A 17,037-nucleotide genomic window follows, 5' to 3' on the forward strand; every position below is an offset into this window, starting at 1 on the left:
TTACCTCAACTAACCTGGTGCCCCCGCACATTGACTCTGTACCGGTACCCCCAACAAACTGCATTGTTGGTTAGGGGCTTGTAAGTAAGCATTTCACTGTAAGGTCTACACATGTTGTATTTGGTGCATGTGACTATTACGATTTGATTTGACATGGGTACTATGGTGCCTTGAGTTGGTTGGAACCTCTCCAGCGCACTGACAATAAACAATGATTCCTATTAAGATTGACTTCGAGTGTCCCTGTGTAAGAATTTCCACAACATTCCCATTGGAAATGACAGGCTGTGGTCTATCTTAGTTATAAAAATATTTGGCTACGCCCTGGACCAAAGCTACTGCTGATCAGAGCTACTAGCTTTGCCCTGGACCAGAGCTAGCTAGCTAGTAGCATAGAGGGCCTTTTAAATTCCTAATTCAGTGGGTATGCCCTGGACCAGAGCTAGTGAAATATTATACCTCTGGCCCAGCGTGTTAGAGTGCGTGAGCTTTGACATTAGCAGACTAGGTGCCCTCAAAACACACCATCTGCAGCTGGATGCTTCTCACCCACTTGACATCATGAAGTGACTTAAATTGACAATAGTCTGCATTTTCAATATGTAGCCCACTATCCCAGGTTTCCAAGTAGTCTTCCTAGCCCTATAGCTCAAATGTCAGTGTTGGTTCACAGACAGCGAGAGCAGAATACCAATTGTCATTCATTAGGAAAGAAATAATGACATTTATGATGGCCAATTTTGAAGCTATTAGGCTTTTTAATGCTCTTCGCATTGTTTTCACTCTGCCTCTCCTACCTCAATTATGTTACGTGTGTTGGTGTCTCAGTCCATTGCATCTTCCTAGCTCAGGCCGTCCGTCCCTTGGGAATTAATGGCGGGGAATTGATCTGTTATCATATTTGTGCATTATCTCCAGCAGCTGGTGGATATGCATGGTGCTGTGAGCAATGATAGAAAAATATTAGCCCCAGTAAATGCCACGTCTTTATATCACGTCAGGAACACCTAACCAGAAGCTATAAATACAATGGAGCCTGTCTAGCATGTACACGTGCACATTACTTATATTTGGTCACAAGGAAAAAAGCGAGAACACTGTTATTAATTGGATTATAATGCAAGTAGATCATGAAGAATTTGATTCTGGGAGGCTACTTTCTGAATCTTCAGCTTTTCTACAGTAGATTTGAACTAAAGGACACATAACACATTGGACTGTCTGTCCTCAGTCTTGTGCTCTGATTCTTGGGTGGGAATGTGTGGATTCCCGTTCACAGCTTGTAGAGGAACAAGGTTTCAATCAACTGAGATGTTTACGAAACAACCATCATCCCATCATTCATGTGACTGGAAGTGGTGTCAACGTGACCCACTATCCAACGTGACTCATGCTGCCTTGGATTGAGTTCTGTTGGTTCAAATCAAAAAGTTATCCTGCTGTTACTTCTCCTTCCATCTGTCAAAACCTCGTCATGTACAAATGGTTAAATGCTGTTGTCTTTCTGTCGAGCTACCATTGTGTATGCTAGGGCATATGTACAGAGATAAATATGGAAATGCATCATAATGCTTTGTGTGCCAAGAGGAATCTCACAAAGCACTTACTGTCATTGTAGAATTATACAAGGGTACAGAAACTGGCAGTTCCTTTTATCTAATGTATTTACTACAATCAGGAGAATCAACAAAATATTTTAATTTTGAGTTATCACATTAGCTGCTCTATATGAATTTAATGAATGTCAGTTTGTATTTGGACGTAAAGAACACAATGTCAAATTAACTTAACTCTAAGATCTGTCCAGAGTGTCTCCCTCATTAAAAGTGATGTGTTTGTTTTTGGCTTCAGTTTGCGGATGCTATTTCAATTGAAGTTCAGGTCTTTGAGTTGTTACCCCCTCTGGGCATGCCCAAATTAGACGAGTGGTACTAGACGGCTAATGCGTAAAAGTGGATTTTGCTGGATTTTGTAGAGTGAGGCTTCCTCAGGTCAGTGTGCATGTGTGAGGCCAGGGGTTTAAGTTGAGAAAACCTCCAGGAGTTTGTTTAGTTTCCCCTGCAGGTTTGGCTGTAAAGCGATCATCTGGTTCTGATGTCTCTTTGGGAAGTCTTGGCCAGTGGTAATAAACAAGATATCTGAGCAGCGAACACCAGGACTTTGAAATCTCTTTACCGATAGCCTAATTGTCCCTGGATCCAGTTGTGCTCTTTGTTGCTTTTGCATTTTCATCTATACATTTGAACTTGAATTGAGTTATTAGACTGTTGGTAGTGACTGTTTGTGAAAGTCAAATGCAATAGTCAAACTTCACCTTCAAATATTCAGATTTTAGATTGTTACTTCCAGCTTTACCTCGTGGGCATTGAATCGAATGGGCAACCATCATTCCCGCAGAATTACAGTTTTAGGTTTTCTGTGATGGCAGCCCTCTAGAGATTTTGCCCCAATTGAAGTGACTTGCGGAAAAAGGTATTTATCTGTCTCTCCTGTTAACTCGAGAAGTGATCTAACATGATTCCTGTTCTACCGCTCTCCCTCCCTCTCTCTCCTGAACCTTGTTTTCTCCCTGGATGTCCGCCTTCCGTCACTTTAATCAACCCTTTTAATTACCGTCACTATCAGTTGCCCTGCGCCTCATTGTCACCTCTGGGACATTCTGCCTGTGAAGGCAAAGCAAGGGGAAACTCCTAAGGGAGTCAGGGGCCTATGCTTGGGTAATAGCAGGCCTTTGCCAGTCTGTCAGCTGTATTGCCAGCTCCCATCTCTCCCTGCCCGCCGGGCAGCTCCAGAGATGTCGTGATAAATTGATGTTCGCTTCAGCTCTACTGTGCACTCTTAAGTAGAGGAGAGACTGAGTGTATTTGGGCTTCTGTTCAATCAACACTTCCCCAATAGAATGAATCTTTTACAAGGAAAAACAAAGTTCAAGCTTGAGCCGTCTCTTTCATTAAAAATGTACGCCGAGTTGAGAGACAGAAAGAGAAATAGGGTCCAGGCTTCCAGGGAAAGGTTACACCATCTAACTAGTTTACAATTTATTTTGTGCATCAATAACATGTCTTTTACTCACAGGTCTTTATAATCTTTGTTTCTTTCCATCCCCTCTCATCAGTGTTCCAGGTAGATATGAGCTATTGCTCTTGTCTCTTATTACGTCTAACTACGTCATTAACATGTTAAACAAACAGTGATATTTCAAGGTTATCTTTGCATTCCTACACATGTCCTTTCCAACATGCTTAGCTTTTTATCCAATGCCCTTATGCTTTGATCTGTCAGAACCTTGACACAATACATTCATCTTGATGCAATTTGAATTATAGAAACACTTAAGGTAGCTGAGACTAAATATTTAATCTGCCCCACTGCTGAACCAAATCCAATGTTAATTGTTTATGGCATTCATTCGGCATACCACTTGGACATTGTGACATGAGATGTAAAAAAATAGCTATACGTTACAGTTTTTTGTTTAAAATTGTCATAATGGCAACGTTTCAATTTACTTTGAAACATTGAACATTGAAACTTCATTTAGAGGTATTGCAATCAATGTCAGACACCTTAAGATATATTGACAGTAAAGCATACATTCATGAACCCAAGTCCTATATACCTTATTGAAAATAAGCATTATTATAACAGACCTCCATACAGACCAACAACCTCTTTTTTTCTCACATACTGCAGATCTGAATAGAGATACTGTATCCTATGGCCAATGGGTTTACTTACAGGCATCTTTGAGTTACTGTTTTGAGTGACAGAGGAGTATCATTAGACCTAGGCTGTCTGCAATGAAACTCATCATTTTGTAATCTTCTCCTCCTTGTGTTGCAGCCTCCATCTGTCCTTCTATCCCTCCTTCCATCCCTCCCTTCTCTAATTACCAGACCCTGGGACCGTGAGAAGCAAGCGAGGTTGAAGGTAAGTGTATTTATTGCTTCTCTTTGACAATAAAGTTGGCCTGGATCATTGATTTTTTTTTTCCTCCCCTGCCTTTTTTCAAGGGATGTAAGCATGTTGATTACAGATAAAGCCAACAGCAACATTTGTGTTGCTACTGTTGTCTTGTTTTCACGTTGTTCACTGTATGTATGTATGTAGAGAACACTGGGCTAGATAAGTTCAGCCAAGAGGTTGTTTGCTCTGCTCAATGTGTCTCTGGTCATCCTCTCTGCCTCAGCTGCCTCCTACGTAGAGTTACACAGCACTTACACAGGAGGGAGAATAATGCTTTATTTTTCTTTATTGAATCACATGTTTTGAACTAAAACAGTTTCAGTTTGCTTTGAATGACTTTTATTTGCTGATGTGCATGCTGGTGACAGTGCTGCTTTGCAAAGCCCTGTATCTTAATAGAACATGCTCTCTCTCCCCTCACAGGAAAAAGGGGAGAAATGTTGATGCATATCTGATGTTGGGAATAACAGGGAATGGGAAGTTATTAATGAATTAGTGTCATAGGGTGGGTGCTATAGCATGTTAAATCACCATCTGAATGGTGATGCTATATTGGTGGTGCTATATGCCACTCTCTGTGGCCTTTGCTAACTACTGCACAGCTGGTCTTCAATCCCCTGCTTGTCCAGAGGGAGCCATTTCTTAAACTAGCTCTGGTGGATCCAAGCCTAGCCGTGGCGCTGGGGTAGGCCCAGTTAACAGATGTTTGATTTGGACATCTGCCCCTTGCAGCAGTGTATCTTAACCTCCCTCAATGTTTTATTTGCCTAGGCCTGCAAATGAACACATCTGGCTGTAAGGCTGTTACCCTCAGGACTAAACTACAGATTAAAATGTACTATTTAGTCCATGAGAAACTTTAAGCAAATCGACCATTGTCATTAATGTAGTCAGAGTTATGTGCACAAGATTAGGTCTTGTAGGTTGTGTTTTGCACAGCAGAACTGATTAAAAATGGGCAATAATAGCCTGTTTTACTAATCACTGATTGCTGTGGTACATTTGGAGGGCTCTCGAAATGTTTACTGCAAGGGCCCTAACTGGGGTAATTATCACTCATTTAGTGCATTTTGAAATCATAATTGGCATAATAATTTTCATGCAGGAATGCCTTTCTGGGAAACATTTAACTATCACTGTAATATTTAGGGGTTTTATAGCCATGAATTACGCTTGCCCAGATTGAAAACCATCACTGCTTGATTCATATAGGCTGCAGTTTATTATTATTAGCAGAATGTGCAGCTTGGGTTAACATAGAGATTTTGATTAAGATATGTTTGCCTATACTGTATGTGTTGGAATATCTGTAGAAATCTCTTGCCTTTCTCCCATTTAGGAGCTCAAATAATCCTAAAGTGTCATACCTCATACTGACATTTTCTTTACCCAGGGACCACCAATGCTGCCTGACTAATTTAGATTAGTCTATAGTACATCCCCATTTGGAGAGCTGCGCTCTGTCTATTGACGTAAACGTGCATTGAGAAAGATGACATTGTCCAAAGCTATTATTTACCCATGCAATACATATCAGAGACTAAGGCTAAGGATTTGTTATTATACCTCTGTTAGCGTCAGAATGTGAACTGATTATTGGTTGTGTGTGTGTTTTGCATCTGTGTTTCCCTGTGTGTGTTGACTGGAATGGACTGCTCCGACCTTTATTATTGAGATGATGGGGATAATAATTTTCCCTCTGCTATGTCTGGGTAATTGCTCATGCCTGGGTGATGGGCCGGACTAATGCAACACCCACATCTGGGAATCGAGGGGGACTTTTACCCACTTGAATAACCTCTTAGACGGCAGCCTCCGTGCACCACAGTTCTGTTTGATCGCTCCAACCGGTCATGTTAACACAACCTGCCATTTATTTATTCCTGGATTGTACTTCAAGTATATGTTTAAGAGCATGTCATGTCATGTCAGTAATAGTAGTAGATGTCCCAATATCTAAATTCAATTTGTTGGTTTTTGTAATTTAGGTAAGGATGCTGCATGCAAACAGGATTCCAAGGCTCATCTATAGATCTACTCAGGCCCCAAGTACAATCTGTAATGAGAGCACTAGACATTCAACACCACTGAGAAATGGCAGCATTCCATGAATGCACCATGTTGGGTGTTTTTGATGTGGCAGAAAGTGTGTTTAGTGGTACTGTAGTACAATGGCCGTAACAGGCATTTGAGAATATGATCAGATTCAAAATCACTTTCCGTTGTGTCATTTATCGCTATAGCTTTTTGGAGTGGTAATAGATCATCTATAGACATTATTGTGTGTCATGATAGATTCAGGAAAGAGATGAAAAATATCCTTGGGGACAGTCAATGGCTCGTTTTGCTTCACTCAGATGTTATTATTTCAAAGTTAGTTTGGACTCTTAAGATTAGAATGCTTGGCAGCTTTATGGCAGGTAATTCCACACTTATTTCAAATGGATCTCTGAAGGCTTCACTTTTATCTATTTCTTTTCTCCATTAAACCTCCCTTATAATACATTGAAAGCATATCCAAGTCATTATGTAAAACAGGAGTTTGTCTTAAAGTGTAGTTATTAAAATCACCACTTTTTAAGTAAAAGGAGATTAAACTTGGTTCTGATGTCAAATAGGTGGTTTATGCATTAACGGCTGCAGCACTTAAATCACAACTAAAAGCTTTCTCCAACTCCAGCAGAAATTCAGATTTTCTATACAACTGTCCATCGCCTAGTGAAAACAACATTTTTAACACTCTTCCAGCACATGAAATTAGAGCTGGGGGATTTAGTTTAGGTAGAGGATTTTACCAAAGAGGTTTCAGTATTTGCAGATGAGTGAACGGATAATACTGTATGTACTCAGCAATTTTGTTTTAAACTAAACCATGTGTAACTAGTAGGCTTTTACACGTGAAGTTCAGGGACGCAGACTTTACTTTCAGAGAACACCCATCTGTTCAAAAACAAGCCTACAAGTAGACTCTTTCTGTCATGTACTGTAACCGAGGACACCATCAGATTTCTCTGCTTTCCCACTGTGAGTGCAGTTACAGTAATGGTTCTCTGCCCAAAATACAATTATTTGTATTGGGAGTAATTGTATTGAGAATGTCCAATCTGTGGCCTTATTTTATTAACTTTATGTCAATAATCCAACAGACAGAGAGGAGGGGACGGGACATTACAGGATAATATGGCCTTGACACAGCCTTCTCACATACACACAAGTCATCTGGAGTGACTCACCAATACTCCAGGAAGAGGAATGTCTGACATGCAACATGAAAGCCAAGTGATACTTTATAAACACAATAACCAACCATTGTTTGCCAGATCTGGGAAATATCAATTATTTTCAGTCAGTTCCCCTAAGCACTATTACTGTGAGCAGAAGGGGTCTGGGAAAAGCACTGTACATAGACAGATTGGTTGTAGAGATAATTGTGTCTGCTGTAAAAGGATGGTGGCTGGTTTTAAGAGTGCCTTGCATTTGGAAAACACTGATTATCACACGAGGGGAAGAGTTTTCAGAGTGTGATGACATTAGAATGGATGGCTCTTCCTGTTCAAGGAAATTAGATGACTGTCAGTAGCTTCCCTGGTGCGTTTCTACCTCAGCTTCATATGGGGCCTTCTGGAGAGCTGAATGGAGTCTGAATATCATTACATAGAAAAAGCTCATGCCGTTTCTGCATTGTATTTTTTAAGGCATTTGACCTGAGGCAAACTTCAACATGACATTTCATATGCCTTACGTGCATGCACATTTTTGTGGATGTGTCACTTTGAAATCTTGCTTGGTTCCACATTATTCACAACATACCTGTATAATTAGTAGTGAAGACATCAAAACTATTAAATAACACATGGAATCATGTAGTATCCAAAAAAAGTATTAAACAAATCCAAATATATTTTAGATTATTTTAAAGTAGCCGCCTTTTGCCTTGATGACAGCTTTCCACACTCCTGGCATTCTTTCCACCAGCTTCACGAGGAATGCTTTTCCAACATTCTTGAAGGAGTTCCCACTTATGCTGAGCATTTGTTGGCAGCTTTTCCTTCACTCTGCGGTCAAACTCAAACCGAACCATCTCAATTGGGTTGAGGTTGGGTGATTTGTGGAGGCCAGTCATCTGATGCAGCACCCCGTCACTCTCCTTCTTGGTCAATTAGCCCCTACATAGCCTGGAGGTGTGTTTTGGGTCATTTTCCTGTTGAAAAACAAATGATATTCCCACTAAGCGCAAACCAGATGGGATGGCGTATCACTGCAGAATGCTGTGGTAGCCATGCTGGTTAAGTGTGCCTTGAATTCTAAATAAATCATCTACAGTGTCACCAGCAATGCACCATCACACCACCTCCTCCATGCTTCAAGGTGTGGAACCACACATGCAGAGATCATCCGTTCACCTACTCTGCGCCACAAATCTAAAATTTGGACTCAGCAGACCAAAGAACAGATTTCCACCAGTCTAATGTCCATGACTTGTGTTTCTAGCCCAAGCAAGTCACTTCTTATTATTGGTGTCCTTTAGTAGTGGTCTCTTTGCAGTAATTCGACCATGAAGGCCTGATTCACTCAGTCTCCTCTGAACAGTTGATGTTGAGATGTGTGACTTGAACTCTGTGAAGCATTTATTTGTCTGCAATCTGAGGCGCAGTTAACTCTAATGAATTTATCCTCTACAGCAGAGGTAACTCTGGGTCTTCCTTTCCTGTGGTGGTCCTCATGAGAGCCAGTTTCATCATAGTGCTTGATGGTTTTTGCGACTGCTCTTGAAGAAACTTTCAAAGTTCTGGAAATCTTTCCGAATTGACTGACCTTCATGTCTTAAAGTATTGATGGACTGTAATTTCTCTTTGCTTATTTGAGCTGTTCTTGCCATAATATGGACTTGGTCTTTTATCAATATGGACTTGGTCTTTTATCAAATAGGGCTATCTTCTGTGTACCACCCCTACCATGTCACAACACAACTGATTGGCTCAAACGCATTAAGAAGAATATACATTTCACCAATTAACTTTTAACAAGGCACACCTGTTAATTGAAATGCATTCCAAGTGTCTACCTCATGAAGCTGGTTGAGAGAATGCCAAGGGTGTGCAAAGCTGTCATCAAGGCAATGGGTTTGAAGAATCTCAAATCTCAAATAGATTTTGATTTGTTTAGCACTTTTTTGGTTACTACATGATTCCATATGTGTTATTTCATAGTTTTGATGTCTTCACTATTTACTCCGGAGGTGCTGACCTGTTGCACCCTCGACAACCACCTTGATGATTATTATTATTATTATTTGACCCTGCTGGTCATCTATGAACATTTGAATATCTTGGCCATTGTCACACCCTGACCTTAGAGCCTTTTTATTTCTCTATTTGGTTCGGTGGGGTGTGATTTGGGTGGGCATTCTAGTTTTTCTAGTTCCTTGTTGGCCGGGTATGGTTCCCAATCAGAGGCAGCTGTCTCATTGTTTCTGATTGGGGATCATACTTAGGCAGCCTTTTTTCCACCTTTTAGTTTGTGGGATCTTGTTTGTGTGTAGTTGCTTTCTGCACTGCATGTAGCTTTATGTTAGTTTTTGTATTTTGTTGTTTTTTCGGTGTCATTAAAATAAAAGTAAAATGTACGCCTACCACGCTGCACCTTGCTCCAATCCATCTCTAAATGATCGTGACAGCCATATTCTGTTATAATCTCTACCCGGCACAGCCAGAAGGGGACTGGCCACCCCTCATAGCCTGGTTCCTCTCTACGTTTCTTCCTAGGTTCTGGCCTTTTCTAGGGAGTTTTTCCTAGCCACCGTGCTTCTACACCTGCAGTGCTTGCTGTTTGGGGTTTTAGTCTGGGTTTCTGTACAGCACTTTGAGATATCAGCTGATATAAGAAGGGCTTTATAAATACATTTGATTTGATTCACTATTATTCTACAATGTAGAAAATTGTAAAAAAAAATAAAAAAATACCTTGAATGAGTAGGTGTGTCCAAACTTTTGACTGGTACTGTATGTATGTGAATTCGGCCCTCGGGCCGCCAGTTGGGGAACCCTGCACTAGTGTATAATGTGTTAATTTGTGTGAAACAAACGGAAATACATAAGACACTTGAGAATTCCTTTTAGCTTTTTATGATCATAAAAATGTTCTTGCTAAGTGCATCCCACATGCTATGCATGCATGGTTCATTTATAAGGCTGTGTCTCATCAATAAAGGTAGTTGTCCCCCCCTCCTTTTGTTGCTGGACTCTAGCGTGTTGGCTCATAAACAGAGGGAAGTATCCTCTCTTGACCACAGCTTAAGTGAAATCACTGTCTTCCCTTTCATGAGCGGCCACATTGTTTTCTGCTTTGCCTTTGATGCGGGTGCTCTTTGTGGAGGATGCAAGCGCAGCCCCACCTGTAGAGCTGTCCAGATAAATGGCAAGAGCCAGGAGTGGGCATGCGTCCTCTCGCCATCTGCGTGTTATCGGTGAGGACACCCCTCTGCTGCGGGGCATTGTCAGTACCATCTCCCTCAAGGAGCTGAGCCAGGCAGACTCCACTGAGCGTCAGGTGCTATTCACACTACTACCAAATATTTTTGTAAGTAAACCAAGATAAACCACAGCCTGTTGTTTCAAATGGGAACAGATTAGTCATAGTGCGCAGAACAAGCAAGTAGGTGGCCAGAGCCAGTCACGAGCTAGGGAGATCCTATTAGCACATTCTAGCAAACATTTGCATATTTCCGTTAGGGAACGCCTACTCTGAAGTGCGCGTGGGCAATAACTCAACTCGCCTTTGCCCTCCTTCCAAACAATGCATTTTTTTTAAAGTCTGCAAAACTAGTCCACTCTGTTCATAACAGATTCTAGATTTTATGAACAGAACTTTGAGATCAAATGTTTCATTGAGGAGAAAATTCGCAGAATGTCAGCCAAAATCCATCTCGTTCCATCTTCCCCACTGTCGGGCTACTGTGTTCTGTATTCGGAGGGGATGCAGGCCTATAAACAACATATGGATGGATCACTCAGTGTGAGAAGTAGTCTGCACATGATTTGCAGTTTAACAAAGAGAGCATTGTGCATCGTTCCATGTCAGCTCATTAGAAGATGGTATGAAACCATACAATCCTATACGCCACAATTTTGATGTGAGTTTTATATTAAGTCACTTTTTCTTTCTCAGTGGCATAGATGGTTTTAGATGTGTAGAATTGTGATAACTGTAACTCAGTTAAAGTTGTTCTGGGTGTGTTTTATTGTTCCACTGTTGTTATTTGTAGGAGAGGACGATGTAAAGGATAATCAGCGAGATGCGTTCTATGGAAAATAATGAGCAGATGGAAGCTGTGTTCCACATTGTGCTAGCGGAGTGAAACTCATTTTCCAGAGAATGCATAGAGCCACGAGTTGAATATCCCTTTTATACAGTGGCTATAATTTAACACATGTGCCACTAGAAATGTGTTCATTGGCAGGTAGAAATTTCTTCAACATCCACTGAAGTAGCTAGCAAGTTTACTAATTAGCTATAATAGTTGCCTTGGTAACTAAACAAACAGACTTGCTAGTTAGCTAAGCAAACTGTTTTGGGGGGAGGGTTGTGGTTTTTTGGGAGAGAAGTGCGTTTTTTCCCCTGGATTACATTTGCTCTGCTGCTCATATTTTCCCTATAAACACAGGGCAGCCAACTTTTGAAAGCTTTGAGTGAGGATTTGCTGTGTGAATTTCATTGCCCCCTAGCACAACACCTAGACGGGGTAAAATTGGACTACTTTAAAGCTAATTTCCTGCAATTCTACGTATCTTTACATGGCTTAGGCCTATGACCAGGATGGGCATTTTTTAAAGAAAAAAACACAGGTCAGGTGTATTCAGGATGCTTTGAACATTAAATAAACACTCAAAATTGGACAACTTTGTTATTTTGGGGAATTCATTTTAAAGTATGCAAAAATCTTTAAAACATTTTTTTAGGTGGTTTAACACTTTATTCAGAGGGTAATGAAGTGAGATGGAGATGCCGGCAAATGCTAGAAACAGTGGGAGGGTTGGAAGCAGGGATTGATCCCTGTTCTCAGGTGGAAAGTTCTGGAAAGTGCTTTGCACAGGAAATATTAATAGTTGATGTCAGCGGGTCACCAAATCATAGATTTCAATCTCCTTGTCCATAGACTGATTTCAAGGTAAGGACACAACATTTTGTATTTATTAATTTGGGTGAACTATCTCTTTTAAAATAGGTCTGGAAGAAATTCCTGCTTGCTCTCCAGGAGGGTTGGCCACCCCTGGTCTATGTTTACCAAGTGCTGGGTGTTTGAAAATGTTCTTGTTATAACAATTAATTTCTCAAAATCACCAAACCTTCAAGAAAAATCTAATGGACCAATATTCCGGTGGTTTATGCCTACTAGTTAAAGATCCTTGACATAGTGTTACTCTACAAAGACAAAATATGATGTGTGCAGTAGTTGTCTAGCATGTGCACAATACTAAAATGTCCAAAATTATGTTTGATTCCTGGAGCATTTAATATCCAAAGCTTATGTGTATGACATATTCAAAACTGTCCACGAAGGCCTGCAAAAATACATAGCTTCATATAATTAATTTTCAAAGACACAAGTAGGCATATGAGATTTCAAATATATTTTATATGTTTTATAAACTCCACAGCGAACGTTCTCGCTCTGCATTCAGCTCCGCTCTTAACTTGAGGGGTGTTTCTTTAAAACATGCATTCAATCCCATTGATCCCTTACATAACTAGACCAATCATATGCTTCAATGTGCTGCAGTTCACAATGCAGGACAATGATAAAGGTTTTGCTCGTGATGTTAAATTGCAAGCGCAAATGCTCCGATTCCAAAACGATTTGGAGCACAGTTGAAAAGATGGACGAATTTGAAAAATAAAAGCAGTAATTTTCAATGCGGTGTGCCGTGAGAACGGGAGAAGAGGGTCAAATGCATGTGTCTCACAGACAATGTGTGAGAGTTGGCAGCTCTGTAAACAATGGCTCTATTTACTTTTGTTATTACCCTAATATTACCCTATGATACGAAGGCACTGTGTCCCGGCGCTCAGACTGACTCCGACAGTTGAGCTTGACTGTTTCAGGTCTACCAGAGTTAGTCCTATAATTTAACAATATAATGCTTATCTTTATAAAAAATTGAAAATTAGCGAATTAACCACCTTCTGTATGTTTTTATCTGTATAGAAGACGCAGTATCCATCTGACATAAATTATGCATGTCAGTGTTGCAGCATGCCACTGGCATATCTCTATCTCTGGGGTTAGGCCTAAGCTCCTCTTCCCATACATAGGCTATATATACAGTGCATTCAGAAAGTATTAAGACCCCTTTACCTTTTCCACATTTTGTTTAGTTAGTCTTATTCTAAAATGGATGAAATCAAACGTCAATCGACACACAATACTCAATAATGACAAAGCGAAAACAGGTTTTTAGAAATGTTTGCAAACGTATTAAAAATAAAAAAACGGATACCTTATTTACAGAAGTATTCAGACCCTTTGCTATGTGACTCAAAATTGAGCTCAGGTGCATCCTGTTTCCATGGATCATCCTTGATGTTTCTACAACTTGATTGGAGTCCATCTGTGGTAAATTGATTTGATTGGACATGATGGGAGCGGGTAAAAGGCTGTCTATATAAGGTCCTACAGTTGACAGTGTATGTCAGAGCAAAAACCAAGCCATGAGGTTGAAGGAATTGTCTGTAGAGCTCTGAGACGGGATTGTGTCTAGGTACAGATCTGAGGAAGGGTACCAAAACAATTCTGCAGCATTCAAGACTGTTGGAAAAGCATTCCAGGTGAAGCTGGTTAAGAGAATGCCAAGAGTCTGCAAAGCTGCCATCAAGGCAAAGGGTGGCTACTTTGAAGAATCTAAAATCTAAAAAAAATACATTTGTTACAAAACACCAAAAAGTTGAATGACATTCGGAGATTGCCAAGCCTTCGATACTAGGTAAAGCCTACAACGTAGGGAGGGATGTATTTTCTGTTTGTCGAGATTGACATAGTCTATTTATTGTGGTGTTGAAAACACAAACATGATATTGAAGTGCCCAAAGTCAGTATGCTTTGTTTATTGGCTGTGCGGTACATTGCACAGAAACCTGTTGGTGGAAATTGTGTTTATATAAATATGGCATCAAATTGTTGAAATTAGATTTCCCCCCTAGCTGATCATTATCTTTAGCCGGCTCGTCTGTGGTGGTCAGTGAACCCTCAACCTTCTGGCCCGTAGCCCTGCGTAGCATCGACTGGGCCACAAAAGCATGCTGAAGTGGCAAAGTCTATATCCACGTTTTTAAACACAGGGACGCTACAGTAATTGTTATTTATCGTGGTAAAACTTATTTTGAGTTCATCTGAGGGGGAGGGTGTTAAATACATTTTACAGTATAAGGTGAGAGGTTCATGTGAAAATATTTGTAACTTTGGAGAGAGGAGTACATTTTGTTTTTATGACACCTTGAGTTGGACCAGCCCCTCCAGCCCAGTAAATGTTGATCTGTCCCTAAGAATTAATTATAGCCATTGAATTCTACCGTGCTGATATACCGTGTGATATAGGGAAATAATGTACCCTCTAGAATGCCCTTCAAGGCAATTAGAAATGAGTATTCAACAATGCCATGGTATAATTCTACATTGAGTTCTAGCATCAAATGTCAAGGCTGTCAGTGTTGTCCTTCCTCTTTTGCTAGTCAGGGCCTTAAGGTATGAAGATGAGAAGCACAGTTGGCAGAGGAGCGCAGTTGTAGCTGTCAGACTGACTGCGGTTAAAATAGGACTGGCTTTATGAATACTAAACAACAGCTTTCAGCAGATAACTATACAATGTGTTCCTTGCTCAGCACTAGAGCTCCTCGTTACAGAACAGACGAGGACGTGGCTGTTGTTTCAATGCAACACATTCCAGCAGGGCCTTTTACCATTGTGAGTTCCACTCTACAGAATATGTCACTTTTCCTTTAAGGAATCCAAGTATTATTATAAGTTGCACTTAAACAATGTTGAGGCATTAACTGGATGGACTAAAGACATACAGACCCATTTCTAGTGTTGATGGGTTGAGACAATCCCTCACTATTCTCAAATGTACTGTAGTTATGTTTGGTTGGACTCTTGGTGTACTTGGTACTTCTGTGTTACATTACACGTGTTTCAATTAAACAGTGATGTTTTCCTATGTGAAATAATGGAGTGCACATCTTTACATTTCAGACAGTATCTGCTAGTCTCTCTTGCACTGTGTGACTCCCATCCACTTTTTAAAAAATTTGCTGAACAAATTTGCTTTAAAACTCTGCATTAATGGTCAAATATGGATCCTTTCAGTCTAATATCCAAACTGCTCCTCCCATTAGGGTGAATGGGTAATTATATAAATTGTACAGAGTGGTCCGCTCCACAGATGCAGGTCAAATCAATAGGCTTTGTCTGATGGTAATGTGTGCCTTTAGTAACATGACTCAGCCAATGGATTGATTACCACTCAATGTGTATCAGCCTATGGACTGCAGTCAGACAGAATCTTGTTATATTCGGAATGCGCTTTCCCCTACAATTTACACTACAGTAATGTCTGGACAACAATGTAAGCAATGTTATTTTTATTAGAAAAAAAGTAACATTCCAGACTTAGTAACTTGAGAGAGAAGGAAAGCAGCGGTGATAGTTGAGCACCACCTTGTCCTCTTCTCAATGGGAAAGGACACAGAGGGCAGACGGGAATGTTCCCCAGGGTCTCCTCCCACAGAGTAGTGGGTATCACAGGCACACAGTCAAGGCGCTGGGCCTCTCACTTGTAATAGGTTGCATCTATATAATGGATTGCATTTATATAGCCCTTTTCACATGGTCTCAAAGCGCTTTATAGTATATTGTGAGGGGAAAAGTGGCCTCACCAACAATGTGTAACACCCACCCTTAGACCCACGGTAGTTTCCTGCCCTTTCCTCAGATGGAGACTGACATGATTCTCTCAGTGAGAATTCTGATAATAGAAACTCAGAGGGAAAGATATAATCACAGAAATTAACATTCAAACATTAAGCTTCCCTTTTGCCTTGGATTGATTTCAGTGCACTGTTTACATTCGACTAAGCATTTCAAATAGGATTCTAAAACACTTAGTTGTCTAGTCCTATAGGGGGAAAGGTGTGATTGACCAGTTGACTTGATCACCACAACAAACCTGTGGAGGACAAGTTCAACATTTATTGCAGACAGGTCGCTAATAAGGTGTAGTTGTGGCTCCGTTGAGGCCCAGTTCCCTACGGCATCACTGTATCACCACACTACACTGTTTTATTACGGTCTGTACAGGCCAGGCTTCACACATTTCATACCGCCTCTTCACACACAAAGGAAATGGATCTCAAAATGCATCACCTTTATGGTTACGTTTTGCTTTCTCTATTTGGAAGACAATGGTTTCATTCTTCATAGAGAAAAAAGTACTGTGATCAAATTACTGTTGTGTATAATGTAAACAACCGTATGTTATGGCAGAGAGTGAAGGTTTCCATGCCCCCCATCAAACACCCCCGGGCCTTTTAGCAGCGTACAGACAGGTCTTATTGAACTGATTTGGTTTATGTCTTTAGTTGCCCTACAGTTCTAACAACCACTGAACTGTCATCCTTCTGATTTTGTGACTTTATTCACATTTTCATGCTTTTCATTCTCAATAAATTCATTCTGCGATATTGTCTACAAACAATAATAATTGTTGAGCCATAGAATAGAAGCTCTCTATGACATCATTAATACTTTCAGTGTTTGTCAAACAAGGGTCCTGGGCATCAATGTTATCCATGAAAGGCTCTGTGTTATCTGAGGCTGTTGTGGTGTAAATGTCATTTTGTTCTAATACTGCATCAAGTTTTTGTCAGCCTTTGTGACAGCAGACCCTTGTACAGGAGGTGACAGTGTAAAGGCAGGTGAATGTGCCTGAGGGTGTATCCTGGTTAAATAGGTGCCAGTGGGCCATCCACAGGGAGGGGTGATGTACTATAAGCTGTCAGTGACATTTTAAAAGCCCCTAT

At 40.5% G+C, this 17,037-nt stretch overlaps 1 protein-coding gene across 2 annotated transcripts in view; it reads left to right on the top strand.

Annotated features, from left to right (window-relative positions):
- Positions 1-17,037, top strand: part of fhit (fragile histidine triad diadenosine triphosphatase) — a 299,129-nt gene that overhangs the window by 12,776 nt on the left and 269,316 nt on the right. For both annotated transcript variants that reach the window (XM_024380237.2, XM_024380227.2), the window contains one exon: positions 3,844-3,930. The gene's annotated coding sequence lies outside the window, so the exon portion shown is untranslated. The remainder of the gene's footprint in view (positions 1-3,843; positions 3,931-17,037) is intronic.

Source organism: Oncorhynchus tshawytscha, linkage group LG02 (assembly GCF_018296145.1).
Source record: "Oncorhynchus tshawytscha isolate Ot180627B linkage group LG02, Otsh_v2.0, whole genome shotgun sequence".
NCBI lineage: Eukaryota > Metazoa > Chordata > Actinopteri > Salmoniformes > Salmonidae > Oncorhynchus > Oncorhynchus tshawytscha.